Below are 24,551 nucleotides of genomic sequence, written 5' to 3' on the forward strand. Positions count from 1 at the left end.
CAAAGGTGTGGGCACACTTGAATTCAACTTGTCCCTCCTTTTCTTTAAAAAACAAATCAATCAAATGGAGGTTCCAGTGAGGCACTTACAATGGAAGTCAATGGGGCCAATTTTTGGAGGGTTTAAAGGCAGAAATGTGAAGTTTATAATTTTATAAAAGCACTTACATTAATTCTTCTGTTAAAACTTGTGTATTATTTGAGCTGTAAAGTTGTTTAAATCATCATTATAGGGTTTACAGCATTATGTCGCCATAGCAACGATGTTGGATATAACTTTACACAGAAAAGGTTGGTAAGTGATTTTATGACACTAAAATCATGTTAACACACATATTGTTTACATCTTGTGGCTATACTTTTGAAACAGTGAGTATTTTAATGTTTATAGATGGACCCCATTCACCATTGTAAGTGCCTCACTGTAACACAGATTTCTGCTTTTTTCAAAGAAAACAACATTTATTTTTGTGGTTAGCAACATTACGGTACAAATGCTGTCGATTGAGCTTAACTTGTATTGAACCCGGAATATTCCTTTAAAACAACCTTTCATCTGAAAGCATATGCTTGGGGCTACATGCTTGAAATTGGTTTTGTAGACAAATATAAATTGTGCCCCTGGATGAATTTCTTTCTTTCTTTCAACATTTCTTGTTAGGGTTGTTTATTTTTATTTTATGCAATTTAATTACATTTTTTATTTGATGAGTTGGAATAGATAGTAGTCAAGTAAAAGCATTCTTGTTCACTTTCCTTTTACACATTCATCTTTAATCTAGCACAAAGGATTACAAAAGCAACAAAAGACATTGATTTCATTAAGTGTGCAAACTCTCCGGTTAAATCTGCATGTGACTCGATCTCTTTAAGTCTCTCTTATTCTCCTCTCTTGAACCCGAGCCAAAACTGTCCTTCACATTGGATCCTTTAGTCTCACGTTTATACCGCCGGCCCCTGAGTTCATCATGCTGCATGGAGGAAAAACAGGGCTCAACTTGAAAATATAAGGGTTCTTCAATGGCTCTTTGTAGCACTTTACTCTCAGAACCTTTGGCTGTATAGGGATCTTGTGTTGCTATGTGGGTCTTTGGAGATTAGTGTTTTGGTTATTTGGTTTTTTAAAGCACCTTTTAAAGTACATTGATGGATTTCTAAAGATGTAGAAAATAAAAAGGTCTTTATGGGACTCAAAAAGGTAGTGAAACCCTATAACCTTTAATATTAAATGGAGAGCAAATGGAGACGTTTTCTTGCCTCCTGCTTCTCAGATGTGTCTCCTGAGAAAAAGTCTGCAATCAAAAATCTGAGATCTCAATATGAACATTTGTCATTGAATTCTTCTGATGTGAAATCATCTGAGCTTGGTATAAATGTTCATTTTATAGCTCTATACTTTTCTGTGTGTCAACAAAGTTATATGTGTGTCTGTTTGACCCTAAGGAATCCGGGTCATGGCACCATTGTAACCGGTCCTGCTCGACCCGCTCCGAGCAGGATTCGTCATGCCAACTGACCGGCGTCAGTTGGCATGGGAGGCGGGCGTGCTAACAAGGAGGCTAAAGGCTACAGCCTCTATCGCCAGTTGCTAGAGTGCCTCGAGGCCAGGGGAGTGAAGTTTACACATATCACATAGCTATCACGTACCAGCTGGCTCCCGTTACACTCACCCCTCTAAACCTCACTCCCATCCGTGTCACGGCACCACTGTAACCGGTCCTGCTCAACCCGCTCCGAGCGGGATTCGAACCGGCGTCAGCTGGCATGGGAGGTGGGCGTGCTAACAAGTTTACACATATCGCACAGCTATCACGTACCAGCTGGCTCCCGTTACACTCACCCCTCTAAACCTCACTCCCACTTGTGTCACGGCACCACTGTAACTGGTCCTGCTCGACCCGCTCTGAGCGGGATTCGAACCGGCGTCAGCTGGCATGGGAGGTGGGCGTGCTAACAAGTTTACACATATCGCACAGCTATCACGTACCAGCTGGCTCCCGTTACACTCACCCCTCTAAACCTCACTCCCACTTGTGTCACGGCACCACTGTAACTGGTCCTGCTCGACCCGCTCTGAGCGGGATTCGAACCGGTGTCAGCTGGTATGGGAGGCGGGCATGATAACAAGGAGGCTAAAGGCTACAGCCTCTATCGCCAGTTGCTAGTGTGCCTCTTGAGGCCAGGGGAGTAAAGTTTACACATATCACACAGCTATCACCCGTTACACTCACCCCTCTAAACCTCACTTCCATCCGTGTCACGGCACCACTGTAACCGGTCCTGCTTGACCCACTCCGAGCGGGATTCGAACCGGCGTCAGCTGGCATGGGAGGCGGGCGTGCTAACAAGGAGGCTAAAGGCTACAGCCTCTATCGCCAGTTGCTAGTGTGTCTTGAGGCCAGGGGAGTGAGGTTTACACATATCGCACAGCTATCACGTACTAGCTGACTCCCGTTACACTCACCCCTCTAAACCTCACTCCCACTTGTGTCACGGCACCACTGTAACTGGTCCTGCTCGACCCGCTCTGAGCGGGATTCGAACCGGCGTCAGCTGGCATGGGAGGCGGGCGTGCTAACAAGGAGGCTAAAGGCTACAGCCTCTATCGCCAGTTGCTAATGTGCCTCTTGAGGCCAGGGGAGTGAAGTTTACACATATCACACAGCTATCATGTACCAGCTGGCTCCTGTTACACTCACCCCTCTAAACCTTACTCCCATACGGGTCATGGCAGCAATGTAACCTGTCCTCCTCGACCCGCTCCGAGCATCAGCTATCACATACCAGCTGGCTCCTGTTACAATTGCAAGCGCGTGACGTTGGAGCGATCTATAGTTTTGACGCCTCCATCATAGACCTTTTTCACCATCCGGGTTTTGGAACGCAGAAGTAAACGTTTGCAGGGTAAACTTCGACAGCAGTGAATGAGAGTGAATTGGAGATAACAGCAAATATTATTTGCACTTACACATTCGCTCCAACAGCAAGCGAAAAAATCCACTATTACTTTTCAATGACTTTCCAGAAGAGGAAAACATAGAGAGCGGTGGATTAAGACAATCAGATGAGAGAAAATGCCAAATTTACTGTCACTCTCTCAGCAGCTGTAATAGAAACACCCTCGCAGCTGTGCTAATTCATTTTTTTAAACTAATTCCAGGGTAATATAACACAAAGCATAATGGTATAAACTTACACTCAATATTTAAAAAAATGATCACATAAAAAAGGTTCCATCTGACCTATACAGGTCCAGGAATTGAGAAAAGTAGCCCCCCATGAGATTTAGGTGAGTTTTTTGTAATATTTCAGACGTTTTAGAGTTACAAGTTTTCTTTCTTTCTTTCTTTTTTTTTTTTGTGAAATGTTTTGCTTGACAAGTGTGCTTGTGCTATCTTTCTTTAAAATAAGTGAAACTTGCTTTATTTGTTGTGTAATGCAAAGTCATTCAGACATTTTTTAAGTGTCCAAATTCATTATGGCCTCACACTGTATATTCCAATTGAACTGCTTTAACTTTAAAGGGATAGTTCACCCAAAAATGAAAGTTCTCTCATCATTTACTCACCCTCATGCCATCACAGATGTGTGACTTTCTTTCTTCTGCAGAACACAAATGAAGATTTTTAGAAGAATATTTCAGCTCTGTAGGTCCATACAATGCAAGCAAATGGGTGCCAAAATTTTGAAGCTCCAAAAAACACATAAAGGCAGCAATAAAGTAATCCAGAAGACTCCAGTGGTTAAATCCATGTCTTCAGAAGTGATATGATAGGTGTGGGTGAGAAACAGATCAATTTATAAGTTATTTTTTTTATCATAAATTCTTCTCCCTGCCCAGTAGGGGGCGATATGCATGAAGAATGTGAATCATCAAAAACACAAGAAGAAGAATGTGAAAGTAAAAGTGAAGTGGAGATTGACTGAGCAGGGAGGAGAATTTATAGTAAAAAAAGGACTTAAATATTGAACTGTTTCTCACCCACACCTATCATATCACTTCTGAAGACATGGATTAAACCACTGGAGTCATCTGAAGTACTTTTATGTTGCCCTTATGTGGATTTTGAGGTTTCAATATTTTGACACCCATTGACTTGCATTGTATGGATCTAAGGAGCTGAAATATTCTTCTAAAAATCTTCATTTGTGTTCTGTAGAAGACAGAAAGTCATACACATCTGGGATAGCATGAGGGTGAATAAATGATGAGAGAAGTTTCATTTTTGCGTCTATCTATTTCTTTAAGTGTCCGGTGCAAACAGCAGGGGGTGAACATCATATAATACAAATAACTGGCAACAGCCAGTGTTATTATAGTTAACGAAAAAACAAATAAATAAATAAAACAATTTTTGATAACTAAAATAAAATTAAAAACTAAAGCTAAACAAAGAATGCTTTTTCTTAACTCCAAAACTAACTAAAATAAAAATAATTTTTTAGATTCATTTCAGTTTTAGTTTCGTTTTAGTTTTTGGCAAAGTAGGACAATTTTGGAAATTTTACATTTCTTGGCACTTTTAATTATGATCCAAACACACAACCTGACATTATACCTTTGAAGAAAGCTTAAGATGTCTTCTACCTCAGACAAAAGCACAAATGAAGAAATTCTTAATACTGAGAAGCAGAACTTTTGAAAACCATCTTTTGACCAAATCCCAGAGGAAAATTTATTCTCATGAAAGTATCTTCAAAGTATTTAGAATGATTTTTTATATATATTTTGTAACACTTTTACATCATAAATCATTATGTAACATTTACAAACATTTCACATAAAATTTCAAATTTTCTTTACCATTGCTTTTCCCACCGGTGGTCATGAAATGAGCTCTGCCACACATCCCACTGTTAAAATCATCAATTTAAAACCTCAAAAAGGTAAAGAGAGAGAGAGAGAGAGAGAGAGAGCGAGAGAGAGAGAGAGAGAGAGAGAGAGAGAGAGAGAGATTGATTTTGCACAAAAAAGACAATTCTCTTATTATTTACTCACCTTCATGCCATCCCAGATGTGTTTGAATTTATTTCTTCTGCTAAACACAAGCAAAGACATTATAATATATCAGCTCTTTAGGTCCATACAGGGTCCAAAGCTTTGAAGATCTAAAAAGCACATAACGGCAACATAAAGTAATCATTAAGTGGTTTAATTAATGTCTTCTGAAGAAAGCGAATCGGTTTTGGGTGAGAACAGACCAACATGTAACTCCTTTTTCACTATAAATCTTGCAATTGCAGTCTACAGGAAAGATCGCCAATAAGACTGCTGATGTCAAGATTTACAGTAAAAAAGGATGCTACCTTTGAAATGGGGAAGGGTAAACAAAACAGAAGTCTAATAATTTTCTGTATAGGCTCACAAATATAAAATAATAATAAGAATAATAATGACTTGAATTGCAAGTGAATGGTGACCAGAACTTTTGAAGCTCCAAAAATCACATAAAGGAAGCACAAGACTCCAGTGGTTTAATCCATGTCTTCAGAAGCGATATGAGAAACAGATCAACATCTGAAAGTCACATGTGGTGCCTGTTTAGTTTCACTTTCACATCTAAGCTAAAAATAATATTTTAAATGACCCATTTTATCCCAAGTAATCGCAAAAATATCAACATCAGTATTGGTATCGGTATCGGCGATATTGGACTTGAAATTGTTGGTATTAGATCGAAAAGAAAATAAGTGGTATCGCCCATCTCTAGTGGGGGGTTTGGAGGAGGAGAAAGACTCCAATGAGAAAGAGGAGGGGGTGGGAGGGCGAGGGAGGGACGGGGGGTCCCGGCTAAAGGAGGAGGGGTGAGAAAAGAGAATGAGAGGGAGGAAGAGCGAGAGATAAAGTTGCTTGCAGCTGGACTTTGAGTCTACAGGAGTGACCGTTGCTGATTTTTCTGAGCTCACAGTCTGTTTATGGGATAAAGCAGGGACCGGCTGGGAAAAACAAGGATTTAATCAGTGGAAGAGTTTGTGAAAGAAGGAATAAATAGGAGAAGTGGATCATGAGAGCAGATGTCGTCTTTCCTGGGGTTAGATTTCACAAAATGAGAAACAACTGCACTACTGCAGGGCGCAAACAACAGAGTAAGGTATGCGTGTGTGTGTGTGTGTGTGTGTGTGTGTGTGTGTGTGAGAGTGTCAGTGTGTGTGTGTGTGTGTGTGTGTGTGTGTGTGTTCTTTAAGGACAAAATTGTCTTTAGAAGTAAATGTGACATAACCTCCTTTTGAGGACATCTTTAAAGGTGAAAATGATTCCTAAATAAGAAAATAATATAAGTAAGACTGATGGAAATAAAGTGTGAGTTTATATGATTTTATTTAAAAAAAAAAAAGGTAATGAATAAAACTTAAATAAATAAATAAATAAATAACCATTTTACTTAAATAACATTTATAAATACATAAGTGGGTTAGACAGTAATCATTATGATTAGCTTTATATAAAAACAATACAAAATTATGTTTTGTTTTTTTTTTTACTATATTTATAGCTTATTTAACATATGTGTGTATTTATGTTGCATTATTACATATGTGCATGATATTGAGAATATCATCTTAACTGCATTGCTTTACAGAGTTTAGGTGAGTACAACTAATGACTTTGGAAATCAGTGTTTTAGAAACTGAAATGACTCAGAATGAGTGTGAAAACCTTTGATTTATTCTGAGAAATGATTATAGTTTGTACCTGATCAGAGTACAAAGTTGTTCAAATGCAGAAAGTTCAAAGATGTTAACTAGCAGTGAAAAAAGTGAGTTAATTGGTGCATTCCTGCCTAAGAAGCGAGAGAGCGGATAGATGGCATGTAATTGAATAAGTGTGGCAAGTGATTTTAGCCAAGAGAACAATAGGGCCACTTCTTTGGACAGATGGACCAAGAGAGAGAGGGAGAGAGGGAGAGAGAGAGAGCGAGAGAAAGAGGGAGAGAGAGAGAAGGAGAGAGGGAGAGAGAGAGAGGGAGAGAGGGAGAGAGAGAGAGAGTGAGAGGGAGAGAGAGAGAGAGGGTGAGAGAGAGAAGGAAAGAGGGAGAGAGAGAGAGAGAGAGAGGGAGAGAAAGAGAGGGAGAGAGGGAGAGAGAGAGAGAGAGAGAGAGAGAGAAAGAGGGAGAGAGAGGGGTATATAAACAAAAGCACTTCAGCCAAATCGGACGAGAGAATCCAAAAGTGTCAAATTGTTTAATAACATGTAGTACGAGATGAGAAAGAAACGTAAAAAGATACAATAAAAATCCTAAATTCAGCTATTAGATGGAGAATTTCGATGCCAGCAGTCCTTACAAGGCATGACTTCACCGATGCACGAATTCAATTCACTCTGTTTCACTGTTGTAATGCCAAATAAGTGATACGCTCTGATTTATAATATCAAAAGAACTGTGAGTGTTGGACCTCTGGATTTAATCAATCAATCTGAGCAATCTTAGTTAGTTTCTCTGCAATTGAATTTCTGGGACATTCCCATTTCTGTTGGCTAATACAGTGACCCACACTCACACACTTATAACTGCTTTTTAGGATTAAAATGTCTTTGTTTTTCGCAACAGGGAGCAAAAAATACCCATAATGCCACAATCTTTCCAATCACACATCAACAGAATTAAACTTCAATTCAAGAATCAAAACTTGAAATGTGCAGAGTCATAGAGTAGCTATTTAACGCCGAATTTCCGGCGCTGACCTGGTGATGAAATAACTGCAAAATTCTGAGGAATTGATTTAAACAGATAAAATGTGTTAAACTGAGCTGAGAAGACTGCACTCTCAAAGTGTGTTTAAATAGTCAAAATATTTAATAAAGGAACCTGCAGTGGGCCTCATTTACGAGTATAACTGATGTAAGAATGGTTTTGCGATCAGTCACGTGACAATTTATGTAAGGTTTTATGAAAGATTTATTAATTGCATGCAAAAGTATACATCATAATGGTTTTACGAATAATATCAATTGCATGCGACAATTTATGCATGAATGTTTTCACAAACAAATTATTGATCGCATGTGACAGTTTATTTAAGAATGGTTTTACAGGGGGGCTGGGTAGCTCATCAAGTAAAGACACTGACTACCACACCTGGAGTCGCGAGTTCGAATCCAGGGCGTGCTGAGTGACTCCAGCCAGGTCTCCTAAGCAACCAAATTGATCCAGTTGCTAGGGAGGGTAGAGTCACATGGGGTAACCTCCTCATGATCGCTATAATGTGGTTCTCGCTCTAAGTGGGGCGCGGGCCTCCACATGCGCTACATCTCCGTGGTAACGCGCTCAACAAGTCACATGATAAGATGCGTGGATTGATGGTCTCAGACGCGGAGGCAACTGAGATTCGTCCTCCACCACCCGGATTGAGGCGAGTCACTACACCACCATGAGGACTCAGAGTGCATTAGGAATTGGGCATTCCAAATTGGGGAGGAAAAAAAAGAAAGAATGATAAATCCTTTGTAAAACCAATTGCATGCAACAATTTTTACAAAAATGGTTTTATGAACAGTTTATTGACCGCATGCAACAGTTTACATAAGAATGTGTTTACAAACTATTTATTAATTGAATGCTACAATTTGTTAAAATAATTTAAAAACAATTTGTTGATTGCATGCGACAGTTTACGTAAGAATGGCTTTGCAAACAATTTATCAATCGTATGCAACAATTTATGCAAAAGTTCTTTTTCGAACAATTTTTTGATCGTATGCGACAATTTACATGAATGGTTTTACGAATAATTGTATGAATTGTATGCAACAATTTATGCCAAAAATATTTATGAACAATTTATTGACTGCATGCGACAGTTTACATAAGAATGTGTTTACGAACTATTTATTAATTGAATGCTACAATTTATGTAAAAATTATTTTATAAACAATTCGTTGATTGCATGCGACAGTTTGCGTAAGAATGGTTTTGCAAACGATTTATCAATTGGATGCAAAAATGTATGTAAAAATGGTTTTACAATTTATTGATCGCATGCAACAATTTAAGTAAGAATGGGTTTTATGAATGATTTATCAATTGTATGCAACAATATATGAAACGGTTGTATTCCGAATGATTAATTGATTGATTGCATGTGACTTTTTATGTATGAATGGTTTTGCAAACTATTTATCAATTGCATGTAAAAATACACTATAATGATTTAACAAACCACACAGAAAATCGTTTTACTTGTGTTTCATAAACGAAGCCCAATGTGTAAAACTTTGCTGAAGATAGAATATGCGTTCCAATTCTGCTGAAAACTTTCTGCAGAGTTCTGCTTTCGGCTATCAGCCCTGTATCAGTGCTGTGTGTGTGCGTAACAAGGGTTTCTGGGTAAGAGCTTTGAATGCAGGCCTGTTTGATATGGACGTTTATATCATCCTCTTTCACTCTGCTCTGTGACTAATGGCTCACTCGAAATGACTCTAACAAATAGTCACAAGGTCAAAAAATAAGCTGAGAAAGAAAGACAGGAAAAGAGCGAGCCAACAGTCCCAAATTCTTTTCTGACTTCTGACTCTTCTCTAATCTGTTTGGGGGGTTTGTATGTTGGAAAACTTCGGAACTACAGTATATGTTGCTAGAGCATTACTGGGCGGTTGCTAGGGTGTTGCTTACTGGCCCAGGTCAAAAGAGTCCACCCCTCAAGTCTTTATGATATCCTGGTCTCTAAGTATTGTGCAAGTCCTCCTTTTTATGTAAGTATTTGGGTTTTTTGTGCCCATTTTATCGTCCACCAGGCAAAAATCAGGAGTGCGATCATTTAGTAAAGTAATAGCACACCTCTCCTTAACAAGCCACATGATTTAAGGTCTCAAGTCTGTTGCACATAGGCTACTGAAATGGAGTTACATGCTGAAGTTTAATATTTAGGGTTGAGGGATTGTTTAAATCCCTAATGCTCAGCGTGTGAGTGTGTGTGTGACTTCCTGTGAAATCTGTAGCACACATCTGTCACTATTGTACTGGGCTTGATGAGGTTTCATACACATGTAAATACATCATGCGTCAAGCCAGATGCTTCGCTCTAAAAACAGGCTCTGTTCTAAAACCTAGTGAGCTGCTTACTCCCTAAATAGGCAGCTGCCTTCTAAAAGAGAATCCCTAACTGGAAAGTAACCTCATAAGTGACTTATTTGGGATGCTCTTCATTACGGCTGCACAATAATCGAAAAATAATCGAGATTACAGTTACGACTGCTGCAATTAATTATTAGTGAAAAGTGTCAATTACAGAATTTCCTTTTGGTATACTCCAGTCGTTTCGATATTTTCTATTTACTATGTGTGTTTTTTTGTTTTTGTTTTTGCAACATTGAGCATTGTAACCAATCAGAGCAATGTCCGTTTTGTGCATAAAAGCAACAATAAATCTAAGCGTTAGGCCCAGACTTCTTTGGCAGGTTCTGTGCTGATTTTGTTGGGAAATCTATGAAATTTTATGTTGTTTCGATGTGTAGCCTAAATGAAGAATATGGCATGCAGTTGCCCTAAACAAAGTATGTTTTAGTTTTTATGTAAATTATATTAATTGAAATTAATAATTGCGATTACAATATCAAGGTTTTTTTTTTTGTGCAGCCCTACTCTACATAAGCAGCTACTCTAGTGCTCCTCATGAGATTCGACTCACAATTGACTACAACAAAATCTGACATTATCATGCTGTTAAGCTAATAAGATAATACTTTATACTCTATAAGCATAAAATAGATTTTAAAGCACTTTGCACAATACACATCTTTTCAAACCAGCTTTAGAGAAAACGACGATTTAATATCTTAAAATAGAACATTTTGAATTAAATTGAACTATCAATATATTTTATTTATTGAAATATATAATCAAATTCTAAAAGTTTTCTTGACTTCTCCACCATCTTGGATTATTTTTTGCCTTCTCCACAAAAGACGTGCAGTTCTGCCTTAAAGGGATAGTTCACCCAAAAATGAAAGTTCTCTCATCATTTATGCACCCTCATGCCATCCCAGATGTGTATGACTCTCTTTCTTGTGCAGAACACAAATGATGATTTTTAGAAGAATATCTCAGCTCTGAAGGTCCATACAATGCAAGTGAATGGTGACCAGAACTTATGAAGCTCCAAAAATCACATAAAGGTAACACAAGACTCCAGTGGTGACTATCAGATATAATAGGTGTTGGTGAGAAACAGATACAAATTTAAGTCCTTTTATCTCCCTAAATCCCCACTTTCACTTTCACATCTGAAAGTGAAAGTTAAAGTGGAGATTTATAGTAAATATTTAAGTGTTTCTCACCCACACCTATTATATCACTGGAGTCTTTTGTTTCCGTTATGTGATTTTTGGAGCTACATAAGTTCTGGTCACCATTCACTTGCATTGTATGGACCTTCAGAGCTGAGATATTCTTCTAAAAATCTTCATTTGTGTTCTGCACAAGAAAGAAAGTCATACACATCTGGGATGGCATGAGGGTGAGTAAATGATGAGAGAATTTTCATTTTTGGGTGAACTATCCCTTTAAGGCTAGGTTATACTGTGTTTTTCTGCGTGCGATTCTGTCTTGCGTGTGGTCGAACGCTCTAGTCTTTCAAAGTATGCTCTTCTGACCGTGAGCCTATACGGACGCATTCGAAGCATGCGCACTCTGGCTGCTTTGTGATACCATTTTAGTACAGTCAATGTCAGGCATGGCAGACGATCCGTGTTTTTAGAAATACTAGGCTGCCAAGTGCGAACTGTGCTGATGACAAAATTTTTTGTGTCACCAAAAAAAACAAAAAACAATTATTGCACACGGAAAACCGAAGTAGAAATTTGCCTTCAGAATTTAGACATAATAAAACAACATAATAATACTGCCTTAAAAGTAAATAATTAAAAATATTTTTTAAATGAAATGAATTATAAAAATTTTAAAATATAAATAAAAATGTGAAAAAATACAAAAATTAAAATAATAACAAAAATATTGAATTTATTTATGTATTTTTGTCTGAGCTTGTCGCAACGCATTCTGGAATTGCTTTTTCCGCAAAGGATACATGCAGTGTTGCCTTAGAATTATTTGGCCATACAAAGGTATCTCCGGAGGCAGCACAAGTATGCTGCCTTTTGGAACAGTCTTAGCGGTGCGTCTTAAAATGCACCCTACATAGGCAGCTAAATAGGTTTCAGAACAAAGCCATAGAGTCAGTGGATCTCCATGGCATTACAGTGCAACAGTCGGGAACTTTTAAAGCACATGCTGAGTTCCCTTACTGCCATTCCTGACCTGAGCCACTGCTGGCCGTCTCCACAGCAACAGCTGTAGAATGCGCCCTGCGGTGCGTCAGGGAATTCTGGCTGCTCAGGATTCCGTGAGCTCTGGGGCTTTGTGTTGGAGTGGAAGGGAACAGACCACTGATGCTGTGCTTTCTGACCCCCCCTTCTCCTCCTCCTTCCTGTCTTTCTCCTCTGACACCCTCCTTCTTTTATAACTCTCTGACTTTTCAGCCTCCACTCCTGAAGGAACCGTGCCTGCCTGCAAGCTGTCGTACTGATGCAGACCCTGTCAAGTTTCAGTGGTTTTTGTAGAGCTCAAGCTGATAAAAGAGAGAGAAAGACAGAGCAAACTTAAAAGTTGTTGCAGCTAAAGTTATTTTAGGAAGCATTTAGCCAAAGCCACTTTCAGCTAGTTCAGCTAGTTCACCCAAAAATGAAAATTTCTCTCGTTATTTACTCAAATGGTGATGCTTAGGAGAATGCATTTTTACATAGAGCAAACACGTGTAGTTGCCAGAGGCTGTCAAGCTTTAAAAAGGACAAAAAGCACTAGAAACACTCTTCAAAACTAGTCCATTCGACTTGGGCACTGCATGCCAAGTCCTCTGAAGCCATGCAATAGATTTGTGTGACATTCAGGGCCATAGCAAGGTATTATGGGCCCCCTGACAGTATATTGCTCAGGGCCTCATTCCTATTTAAAAAAATAAAGTTTAGAATTTGTTGTGGGGCCCTAGAATCATTCCCACCTTTCACCCCACTAGCTACGGCCCTGGTGACATTTCTGCATATTTCAACTTGGCATGCACAAATATTTGTTTATTACACACTTGTGGATGAGAGGGAAAGATTTTTATGTCTGTTCCTCACACAAACTTATCAAATTGTTTCAGATGATATGGCCTACATCTATATTACTTCTATGGTATGTTTTTGTTCTTTACAGCCCCTGGTCGCTGTATGGTCGAGTGTGTACTCTTTTATCCTCAAAGTATACTCTTTTGAAAGTGAGCCTATACAGACGCGTTCAATGCATGCGTAATACAACTGCTTTGTGATGCTCTTTTAGTACAGTCTACTCCAGGCACAAGTGATGACGACAAGCATAGACTTGGACAGTCCGCGTATCTAGAAAAACTGGTCTGCACGCAGATAGTGCGCTTGTTCGGTGCTAAAAGTTTCACTGTCTGTGGCACGTAACCGCACGCCAAAAACCGAAGAATACTTTGGCGATGTATCTTGATCTATGCAAGGACAAGGGATGTGGCATGGAAGTGTCATGACATTAGTGGAGACAGGAAGGAAGGAATCAGAAGGAAATAAAGAAAAAGAGAATTTGGGTGAGGCAAAACAATCCATTCTTCTCCATCTGGAACGGGGGATGTTTCATCTTCCTCTCTTAGCGTGGGTGGTTTTGAAATACCTCCTTACCTTTGAAAAAACATTAATACTCTTTTTCTCTCTCTGTGGTTTGCACATATAAAATCTGCAACCAATTACAGTTCTTTGGAACCAGCAAACCATCCAAGATCTGCTGCCTAAAGGCCCTTTCACATGACTTGGCGTCAACGTTCCTCAATGCGTTGAACTCTGGGAGCGAAGCATCCAAGCTACAGTGTTACAAAGTTCAAACAATTTCAACTTTGACCCTGTTTGCCACTGACGTGTGGATTTGAAATCAATGAGAAATAGGGCTTGTTCAGCACATTTACATGCACTTTAAAAATATGATTGCATTTGGACAACAATAATTCATCTTTTTAAAATGTCAAGTGAGCACAGTAGTCACTGGGAGCCTTAAATACAACATTAAATAACTCAGTAACAGTTCTGGGTTCATTTCAAGTTGAGTATGATGGGAGATTAATTTAGTAACTTTTCCAACTGAAGTATTTTTGATTTACTAAAGCGAACCCAGTCATTCATTACACTGGTCATGCTGTTTTTCTCACTATAGATGCAAAATATCCGGCTCATAAGAGTCATTCATTCAGGAACTGCATTACACTGGTAGGGCTAGAGATTCCAAAGAACAGCGTCATGAGAGTCATTCATTTGGGAATCAGACTATACTTGTTGCGCTGTATGTTTCGCGCTATAGATTCAAAAGAACCGCTCCTAAGAGTCATTTGTTCGGGAAACGGACTATACTTGTTGCGCTGTATGTTTCACGCTGTAGATTCAAAAGAACCGCTCCTAAGAGTCATTTGTTTGGGAATCGGACTATACTTGTTGCGCTGTATGTTTCACGCTATAGATTCAAAAGAACCGCTCCTAAGAGTCATTTGTTTGGGAATCGGACTATACTTGTTGCGCTGTATGTTTCACGCTATAGATTCAAAAGAACCGCTCCTAAGAGTCATTTGTTGGGAATGGCAGTCATTTGTTTGGGAATCGGACTATACTTGTTGCGCTGTATGTTTCACGCTGTAGATTCAAAAGAACCGCTCATAAGAGTCATTTGTTTGGGAATCGGACTATACTTGTTGCGCTGTATGTTTCACGCTGTAGATTCAAAAGAACCGCTCCTAAGAGTCATTTGTTTGGGAATCGGACTATACTTGTTGCGCTGTATGTTTCACGCTGTAGATTCAAAAGAACCGCTCATAAGAGTCATTTGTTTGGGAATCGGACTATACTTGTTGCGCTGTATGTTTCACGCTGTAGATTCAAAAGAACCGCTCATAAGAGTCATTTGTTTGGGAATCGGACTATACTTGTTGCGCTGTATGTTTCACGCTGTAGATTCAAAAGAACCGCTCATAAGAGTCATTTGTTTGGGAATCGGACTTGTTGCGGACTATACTTGTTGCGCTGTAGATTCATAAGAGTCAATTGTTTGGGAATCGGACTATACTTGTTGCGCTGTATGTTTCACGCTGTAGATTCAAAAGAACCGCTCATAAGAGTCATTTGTTTGGGAATCGGACTATACTTGTTGCGCTGTATGTTTCACGCTGTAGATTCAAAAGAACCGCTCATAAGAGTCATTTGTTTGGGAATCGGACTTGTTGCGGACTATACTTGTTGCGCTGTAGATTCATAAGAGTCATTTGTTTGGGAATCGGACTATACTTGTTGCGCTGTATGTTTCACGCTGTAGATTCAAAAGAACCGCTCATAAGAGTCATTTGTTCAGGAATCGGACTTGTTGCGGACTATACTTGTTGCGCTGTAGATTCATAAGAGTCATTTGTTTGGGAATCAGACTATACTTGTTGCGCTGTATGTTTCACGCTGTAGATTCAAAAGAACCGCTCATAAGAGTCATTTGTTCAGGAATCGGACTTGTTGCGGACTATACTTGTTGCGCTGTAGATTCATAAGAGTCATTTGTTTGGGAATCGGACTATACTTGTTGCGCTGTATGTTTCACGCTGTAGATTCAAAAGAACCGCTCCTAAGAGTCATTTGTTTGGGAATCGGACTATACTTGTTGCGCTGTATGTTTCACGCTGTAGATTCAAAAGAACCGCTCATAAGAGTCATTTGTTCAGGAATCGGACTTGTTGCGGACTATACTTGTTGCGCTGTAGATTCATAAGAGTCATTTGTTTGGGAATCGGACTATACTTGTTGCGCTGTATGTTTCACGCTGTAGATTCAAAAGAACCGCTCATAAGAGTCATTTGTTCGGGAATCGGACTTGTTGCGGACTATACATGTTGTGCTGTAGATTCATAAGAGTCATTTGTTTGGGAATCGGACTATACTTGTTGCGCTGTATGTTTCACACTGTAGATTCAAAAGAACCGCTCATAAGAGTAATTTGTTCGGGAATCGGACTTGTTGCGGACTATACTTGTTGCACTGTAGATTCATAAGAGTCATTTGTTCGGGAATCGGACTATACTTGTTGTGCTGTATGTTTCGCACTGTAGATTCAAAAGAACCGCTCCTAAGAGTCATTTGTTCGGGAATCGGACTATACTTGTTGCGCTGTATGTTTCGCGCTGTAGATTCAAAAGAACCGCTCCTAAGAGTCATTTGTTCGGGAATCGGACTATACTTGTTGCGCTGTATGTTTCGCGCTGTAGATTCAAAAGAACCGCTCATAGGAGTAATTTGTTCGGGAATCGGACTATACTTGTTGCGCTGTATGTTTCGCGCTGTAGATTCAAAAGAACCGCTCATAGGAGTCATTTGTTCGGGAATCAGACTATACTTGTTGCGCTGTATGTTTCGCGCTGTAGATTCAAAAGAACCGCTCATAGGAGTAATTTGTTCGGGAATCGGACTATACTTGTTGCGCTGTATGTTTCACGCTATAGATTCAGAAGAACCGCTCCTAAGAGTCATTTGTTCGGGAATCGGACTATACTTGTTGCGCTGTATGTTTCACGCTATAGATTCAAAAGAACTGCTCATAAGAGTCATTTGTTCAGGAATCGGACTATACTTGTTGCGCTGTATGTTGCGTGCTGTAGATTTCAAAGAACCGCTCATAAGAGTAATTTGTTCGGGAATCGGACTTCACTGGTTCTGCTTTATGTTTCACATTGTAAATTGAAAAGAACCGCTCATAAGAGTCATTCGTTTGGGAATCGGACTATACTGGTCGAGCTGTGGTTTTCACGCTGTAGTTTCAGAAGAATAGTGCTGCAGTATTTAAGTGCTCTGCCGGCATCTGTGTAAAAATGCACTGAACTGTTAATGGAACTGAAAGTCATGAAAATCATACGGTTCCGGTATTTTTAAAAAAAATAGAACCGTTTCTAGGTTCCCAACTAGGGACAGGTCAAATATTTATGTTAATGAAACAAGGGCTTGTACTTGTGCAGATGTGAGAACACAAGACCTTATCTCACCTATCTGACATGCGAAACCCTGCAGTGTTCACTCTATGAGAAATGAGTTAAATCGCGGAGTAGCTGATTATTAAGTCAGTGGCTTTGAAATCAGCACAGGTGAAAACAATAGTCTCAGTCTAATAGTAACAGTCTAGTTCACTTTGTTCTTTCACTTAATAGCTTGAGTATCAGAGCTCATTTTCACTGTTGGGGGTGTTTTGACTGATCTGAGTTTTGCAATTTGTCTTTGGTGTGCAGGTGGAGATGCACCTGGTTGAGATTTCACACAATGCCTTAGTTGTTGTGGTCGCAATTAAACATGCTGCCTGTTATGTACATGCACGACCCTGTTAACTAATCCTGTATCAGGTTCTAACTTCAGAGCAATACCTATTCCACAAATATTCAGGAAAGTGTCTTGTTGAGTAATGAAAATTGACTAAAAATTAGGTTAGTGGGCCACTAGTTTAAATGGGTCCATAAATGACTTCTGCCATCTGTTTCTGCAAGGGGTTAATTTGGCCAGTTAAACTTGACCTACATGGGGAATTTTTTAAGCAAGTAACAACTGTGTAGATTCTACCAGCATATAACAACATTCCCCTTTCGGCGAAACGGCAAGCGATGCATTTGCTTAATTAATAGGTTTCCATTTGTATGGAAGTGGTTTGCATAACTGATCTACAAGACTATCCAACTTGGCTCACAGAGAATATTCTATAAAATGTGCTCAAGCCCTTTGAATAATAAGAACGGTTTTCCACCCCAAAGGACAATCCTACCAGAAAACCATGGAAATATCTGTGCACTAACACAAGGTGATGCATTAAACCTGATGTTTACAAAGGAACATGTAGCTTCCTTGTTCCCTGTAGCTTCTGGAGTTCTTGCATTACCACTTTTCATGAAGGGAAAACCACAGTATTTCCAAAGGCTGTTCTGTTCTGGAGCCATGTTTTTAAGCTTGTGTTTTTGTCACTGTCAGTTGAAAAACCTGCATCACTAAACTTGGAAATGTTCAAGGGAAGGATGGGGTGATGGGGGGTCAAGTTGTGCACACATGCCTGGTCCGACAGGAAAAAAGTATGCACTTTAAAGGAATGTTTTTCTCTCCCAGAGCTGTAAAATATCCTGAGGACGCAGAATGAACAAGTATGTTAAAGCAAAACTCTGATAAAATGCGCTAAAATAGGAAGTTTTTGAAAGTCGGTGCCTGTTCTGTTGTGATTTTATTTATTTTTTGGTTGCTGTGATTTTTGATGGATTCAAATTTTTATCCAGAATTCTCTAAAGTACAGCTTTGAAATGGATATCCAGTAGCAGTATAGGGGCCGTTCAGACCGAACGTGTTCTTGCGCTAAAGATAATTTGACGCAGTGCAACGAATAGAGCGCAGGTGTCTTGAGAATAATTATTTATTTTTTTATTTTACACAGCGTCTAAAAAACATGGCACTCTTGCGTGAGACACAGCAGAATGATCAAAGACATCTGTCTAGTGCATGTTTACATAGAAAAACAATTAGAGAAAAAATAGCGTGGATGGATGTGTAACCAGTCCTGCTCGACTGATTGGGATTCGAACCAGCGTCTTCAGTGTGGGAGATGGGCACACTAACAAGAAAGCTAAAGGTTACAGCCTCTACCGCCAGTGACTAGTGCACCTCTTGAGGCCAGGGGAGTGAGGTTTACACACTGCATAACTACCTACCAGCTGGCTACTGTTACACTCACCCCCCTAAACCTCACTCCCATCTGGGTCACGGCACCACTGTGACCGATCCTGATCGACCCACTCCAAACGGGATTCGAACCGGCGTCTCCAGTGTGGGAGGTGGGCACGCTAACAAGAAGGCTAAAGGCTACAGCTTCTAGCACCAATCACTAGTGCACCTCTTGAGGCCAGGGGAGTGAGGTTTACACACTGCACAGCTACCTACCAGCCGGCTACCGTTACAGACGCAAAAACGCATTCAGCCCTAATAAAGTAGAAGCTGATCGCCGCACATCCTTGGCCAACGCTTTGTTATATATAGCCTAGTTATATTTTTTGAGTGATATGATTTGGAAAGAATTAGCTTTTGGTGAACAATGTCAGGCCATTTTCCAATTTAAAATGTTTTTTTTAATTTAATTTTTTTTATTAGTTTGTCAAACTTTTCTATTTCGTATGTTACAGTCCAATTTTAGTCCGGTGTACTTGCTTAAAAGTGTTCAACATGAATTGCTAGGGCTATGTATCAATACAGATTTACCGATTTGACTCGATTCCAATCCAATTCGATTCAGTTTTGATTTCAACACAATTGGAGTCTATTCTGAATTATTTGGGTTTATATTTGTTATAATGTTAATTTTGCTTAAATATGAAAGAAATTCTTTCTCAGCTAATGCTTGAAATTATACAATATGAAAATATTAGTTTTAAAAATTAACAACGGGGCACATATTATGCAGTTCAATAGTTATTTAAAGGGATAGTTCACCCAAAAATGAAAATTCTCTCATTATTTACTCACCCTCATGTTATCCCAGATGTGTATGACTTTCTTTCTTCAGCAGAACACATTTGAAGAAAAACAGAAAAATGTCTCAGCTCAGTAGGTCCTTAAAATGCAAGTGGATGGTGATCAGACTTTTGAAGCTCCGAAAATCACAGACAATCAGCATAAACGTCATCGATGCAACTTCAGTGGTTAAATTAATGTCTTCTTAAGCGACACGATTGCTTTTGGTGCGAAAAAGATAAATATTTAAGTACTTTTTAACTATGAATCATCTCTTCCACTCAGCAGCAGTACGTGCATGTGATGTAATCATGTTGGCAATTTCATGTTGAGAACTGATTCACGTGTGACACAGCTGGAAGAGCAGCGCTGTTTACAAAGTAGTAGAAGGAACGCTGTACAGAAGCTTTGTTGGTTTTTGGTTTAGATCTGTATTTGTATCTGTTTCTTTACTCACAATGGTCCATTTGTGTGCTTATCCTTTGAGATTACGTCCGTAACAAGGCAACGTGAAAATATGTCAGACGAGAGACCACGTGAACTCCACCCTCTCATGAAGCTTACCGGAAGTGATGGTTTATAAAAGTACTTAAATATTAAACTTTTTTTGCACCAAAGCAATCGTATCACTTTAGAAGACATTAATTTTACCACTGGAGTCGTATGGATAATGTTTATGCCGACTGTCTGTGATTTTTGGAGTTTCAAAAGGTCTGATCACCATCCACAGATATTTTTCTATGTTTCTTCAAATGTGTTCTGCTGAAGAAAGAAAGTTATACACACCAGGGATATCATGATGGTTAGTAAAAGATGAGAGAATTTTCATTTTTGGATGAACTTTCCCTTTAATAGATCTAGCATAATTAACACAACCAAAACTGAAGTTAACTCCCTGAGGTATCCCTCTAGTCCAGGGCAATTCAAATGCTGTCCTGGATAGCCACTGTCCTGCAGAGTTTAGTTCCAACCATGGAGACAAAAGTATACTTTCGGTTTTCTGCGTGCCGCTACATCTCACGCACAATACACATGACGCAAATGTATTCTAGACACGTGAACAGTCTGTAACTTTGAGTGTCTTACCATCATATGGGCTAGACTTTGAACGGCTGAGCCCTCGACTGTGCGCAAGATGGAACAGCACATGGAAAAACAAAGTATACCCAAGCCTTAAACAAACAAATACAGATTAATCCTGAAGACCTTGATGAAGTTGTTTAGATGTGTTTAATTAGGGTTGGAGCTAAACTGCATGATGGCGACCCTCCAGGATTGGAGTTGAATAGCTCTGCTCTAGTCTGAGCAGAGGTGTTGCCTCTCTAGCTGACCTGAGAGCAGATTTCTGCGTCTTATATCAGGGTTTCAATGGTGGTTCCAGGCCCTCACATACTTTTTCTCTGGCTCTTGGCCTGACTCGAAGCCAGATCTCCAGTTACACTTCCTGTTTTCCCTCATGCTTCTGCGGTTCCGCCTGACCATTCCCACTGGCCCTGCGCGCCTCAGTGCAGACAGATTCCTGCAATTCCCTGCGCTATTCCCATCGGAGCCCAGCGTGGCGAGAGCTTGGGAAAGTCTTCTTCCGGAGTCAGTGATCCAGCGAGCAACAGAGCCTCTTGTTTCTCTCCCTTTTTCTCTACCCCTTCTTTTTTGCCCTCAGCGTTCTTCCAAAATCAACCTTTCCGGAGTGAATGTAAACCAAACCGCCAGAGTGATGGAGCCTAAATTAGGCTCTGAACGTTTCCATGACCTCCAGTAAAATTAGGAATAGAAAGAAACGCATACGTCAGTTTTCCTGTTCAGATGGGCTCTACCATCATAAATCTACTTGAGAATACTTAATGAGATCTCTTTTGCATCTCCTTCAATTGTTTCTCATCAATGGCAATGAGATTAAATGGACATTTTGGCCAACTCTTCTGCCTCTCAGATGTTTCTCCTGAGCAAAACACCTCAGTAATCTCACATGTGTCTTCTCTAGTTTCAGAGATCTCAACAATGTCTAAAATCATGCTCAGATTTGAGAAGATACCAAAGTCTGCAGTTTTTTAATCAGTATGGCAAAATATCATTGCTCTGATCATTTGATCTGGGAAGAATTTGATGAGTTGTTTGAGTTCATATTGAGTTGTCCGACTTTTGATTGTAGACTTAGGTACTTCTGCAAATCTTAGCATAGTTTGAGACATTGTTGCGATCTCTTTTGAAAGATACTCACACAAGACTGGTCTGAGACCAGGAGACTTCAGCACCTACATGCTGTCTAGGTGAAGCAACTGAGACATTAAAGAGATGTCATTAGTGTTGGGAATATGATTAAACTTTTGATTGCAGACTTTGACATCTTAGCAAATCTAAGCACAGTGTGAGAGACATTGTTCAGATCTCTCGAGTAGAATCATACGAGATTACTGGTGTTTTTTTCTCCAGGATTCCACATCCTGTTATCTCTCTTCCTGTGTGACTAACTGTCCATGTTGCCCTCCCTTAGCTAACATTTGCGTAAACAAGAAAATAACAGTTTGTTGTGCTGTTTTCTCCCTCGGGTCTCCGCGGCCCAGAGTGTCAAGCGGTTGGTCATGTGGTTCTGTTTCCAAACCATAATTGCAACTTCTATGATTCTACTGTTCTCAGACGACCTGGGCAAATGTGACCCGCCATCATCTCACTCTGTTTCTGTGAATGATATAATTCACCATAAGTTATTACAACATGATTGTAATGTTCTACAATCCAGACACCGCAATAACAATGACTTAAGCTGCAATTTCAACACATAAACATGCACAGTGAACTTATATTTGGAGGGTACTGATAGTGGGGCACAAGCACACATAAATGGATTGTTTGTCGTATCCTCTCCACTTCCTGTCTCATTCTGTAGCTGACCCAGAATTGTTCCAGTCTAAAGCACAATGTAGTGTGTGTGTGTTTGTAGATGCCTATGTGGAAGCACGTGGATGTGTGCACTAGTTTGAAAATGCTCAGAAAATTTAAACAGTGTCAATTAGTGATCTATCGATATACCGATATATTGGCCAGGCTGATTAATCGACTGATATCTGGCCATTGTGCGATTTATGCATCAGCCTATAACTGTGTTTGCTAGGCCGATTTACAAGAGTGTTAAAGGTGCACTCAGTGAGAGTTTATCTGGTTCTTTCACCCTGTCGACACCGGATGCGAGCAGCGCGTCGCATCGCGTCAAAAGCAATAGAACCCCATTATAATCAATGATGCTGTCTACACTGGAAACGTCCGTCACGTTCCATTTTACGCTGCATGCGCTGGCGCTACTACATTCTCTCTGCACCACCCCAAAACAGTTAATTAAACGGCCGCTTTACACCGAAGATGTATCTTCTGTTTTGTTCCTTTTAATCCATGTTTTTCTCTGTGTCATACTACACACATCCCTGTTACGGACATTCTACCAAACACATTTTCATACATTGTTGCACGCAAGACTCTGCAAGCTCTTTGCCCTGCTGAACAGCAACTTGTACTTGCTCTTGCCGTTTGATGTTGCACGTTTATCCGCAATTCCCGCCATGAGAGCTGCAGGTAGTAGCAGTTTGTTTCATGACTCCAGCAAGGACCTCTTGTTGAGACATTTTGTCTTTTCACTTGCACTCATTTTGTTCGGACTGTCGGTGGATCACACTTGTTCTGACACAATCGCTTTAGACTTGGGCTCTGTTGTTGTATGTAGTAAGTATATTATATGCTATATAAAGGAAACATGCTATTATTATTATCATTATTAGTGTAAGACACTCAGTTGCATGACACAGGTTGTCATATGCTGTCAACATGGCAGCGCCCATTAGGGGGCAACCGGCTCAATGTAGAATTAAACAGCTTTTATTTGGTTACTGATATGGCTGGGGTCTTTATCTAATGTGAGTCTACATCATTTTCAACATATTAAAAAAATATAAAAAATTCTAGTCATGTTGTTACGTGTAAAACATTTTTAATTAGCAAAAATGTACTTAGTGCACCTTTAACCTTCCCTTGTGTCAGTTCCAAAAACTACCGCGGATAGTCAACTCTTTCAGTTTTCAAGGTTTTTCTTTTAAAGTGTATGCAAATTTTTGTGTACATTTGATTTGCTGTTGTTAAAATGTATTATGCTTATTGGCATTTATATTGGCCATCCTGCTGTCGGCATAGGCCATTGAAAAACCCATATAGTGTTCATTTCCACCATTTCCACCGTAGCTCAACTGATCGGGACCGGGATACCTTAAGTGCAATGCACTATCAATATAATTGTGAGGGCATTACTAGAAATTTGGCCCTTGTATTTGTAACAAAACAAGTACAAACACACATGTGTAAGTAAAACCCTACAAAAACTGACACGTTTACACTGCAGAAGTTATCACACACATACTGAAAGCTTTTCTTGTCCACCGGAAAGAGCCTTTATTTTTGTTGCGTTCTTTAACTTAATAACCGTTTGCCCTCAGCAGATTGTCTCCTTTCTCTGTGTCTGCTCTGTGTGACTTGATAGAGATCTTGTTTAGGGTTGTGAATCACTTTCATAACGTTACTGATGGGCTCTGATGACTGTAGCTCATATGATCTTTTTTTTGTTTTTTGTAATAGCGTTGTTTTTATTACAGGAGAAATGTATTTTAAAATCTGTCTATTACAAGACTGTAGCAACTGGATTTCTCAAAGTTAAGCCATTCCTTCAGTTTCTGTCCAAAACAATTAACTTCTTGTCAACCAATCAGCTGATGGGCATCAGGTCAGTTGGCGGGATAGGTAGATGTCCCTCAGGTCATGTGGAGGTTTTTATGGGTCGGAACAGATGGCTCACTCTCTCTGCATCATTGTTTAAGTCACCGTATCTCACAGGGGTCACATTTAACAATAGCGAAGAGAACAAAGAGGTTATAGACCTGACTTGGTGGCCACTGCCAGATTTACTGTTTTATAAGTCATGGATTCAGTGCCTGACACATTTATTGAGGACTTAAGATGCGTTTTAGGTAAAATG

The 24,551-nt window shown here is 39.6% G+C and overlaps 2 protein-coding genes across 3 annotated transcripts in view; one reads left to right on the top strand and one right to left on the bottom strand.

Annotated features, from left to right (window-relative positions):
- Positions 1 to 24,551, bottom strand: part of LOC127437111 (ribonuclease inhibitor-like) — a 481,472-nt gene that overhangs the window by 49,269 nt on the left and 407,652 nt on the right. The window lies entirely within an intron of this gene.
- LOC127437105 (DENN domain-containing protein 2A-like) overlaps positions 5,834 to 24,551 on the top strand; it is a 54,433-nt gene continuing 35,715 nt past the window's right edge. The window contains exon 1 of one of the 2 annotated variants that reach the window (XM_051691777.1): positions 5,834 to 6,091. The gene's annotated coding sequence lies outside the window, so the exon portion shown is untranslated. The remainder of the gene's footprint in view (positions 6,092 to 24,551) is intronic. The other variant, XM_051691779.1, reaches the window with a different exon arrangement.

This window comes from Myxocyprinus asiaticus, chromosome 48 (genome assembly GCF_019703515.2).
Source record: "Myxocyprinus asiaticus isolate MX2 ecotype Aquarium Trade chromosome 48, UBuf_Myxa_2, whole genome shotgun sequence".
Lineage (NCBI taxonomy): Eukaryota > Metazoa > Chordata > Actinopteri > Cypriniformes > Catostomidae > Myxocyprinus > Myxocyprinus asiaticus.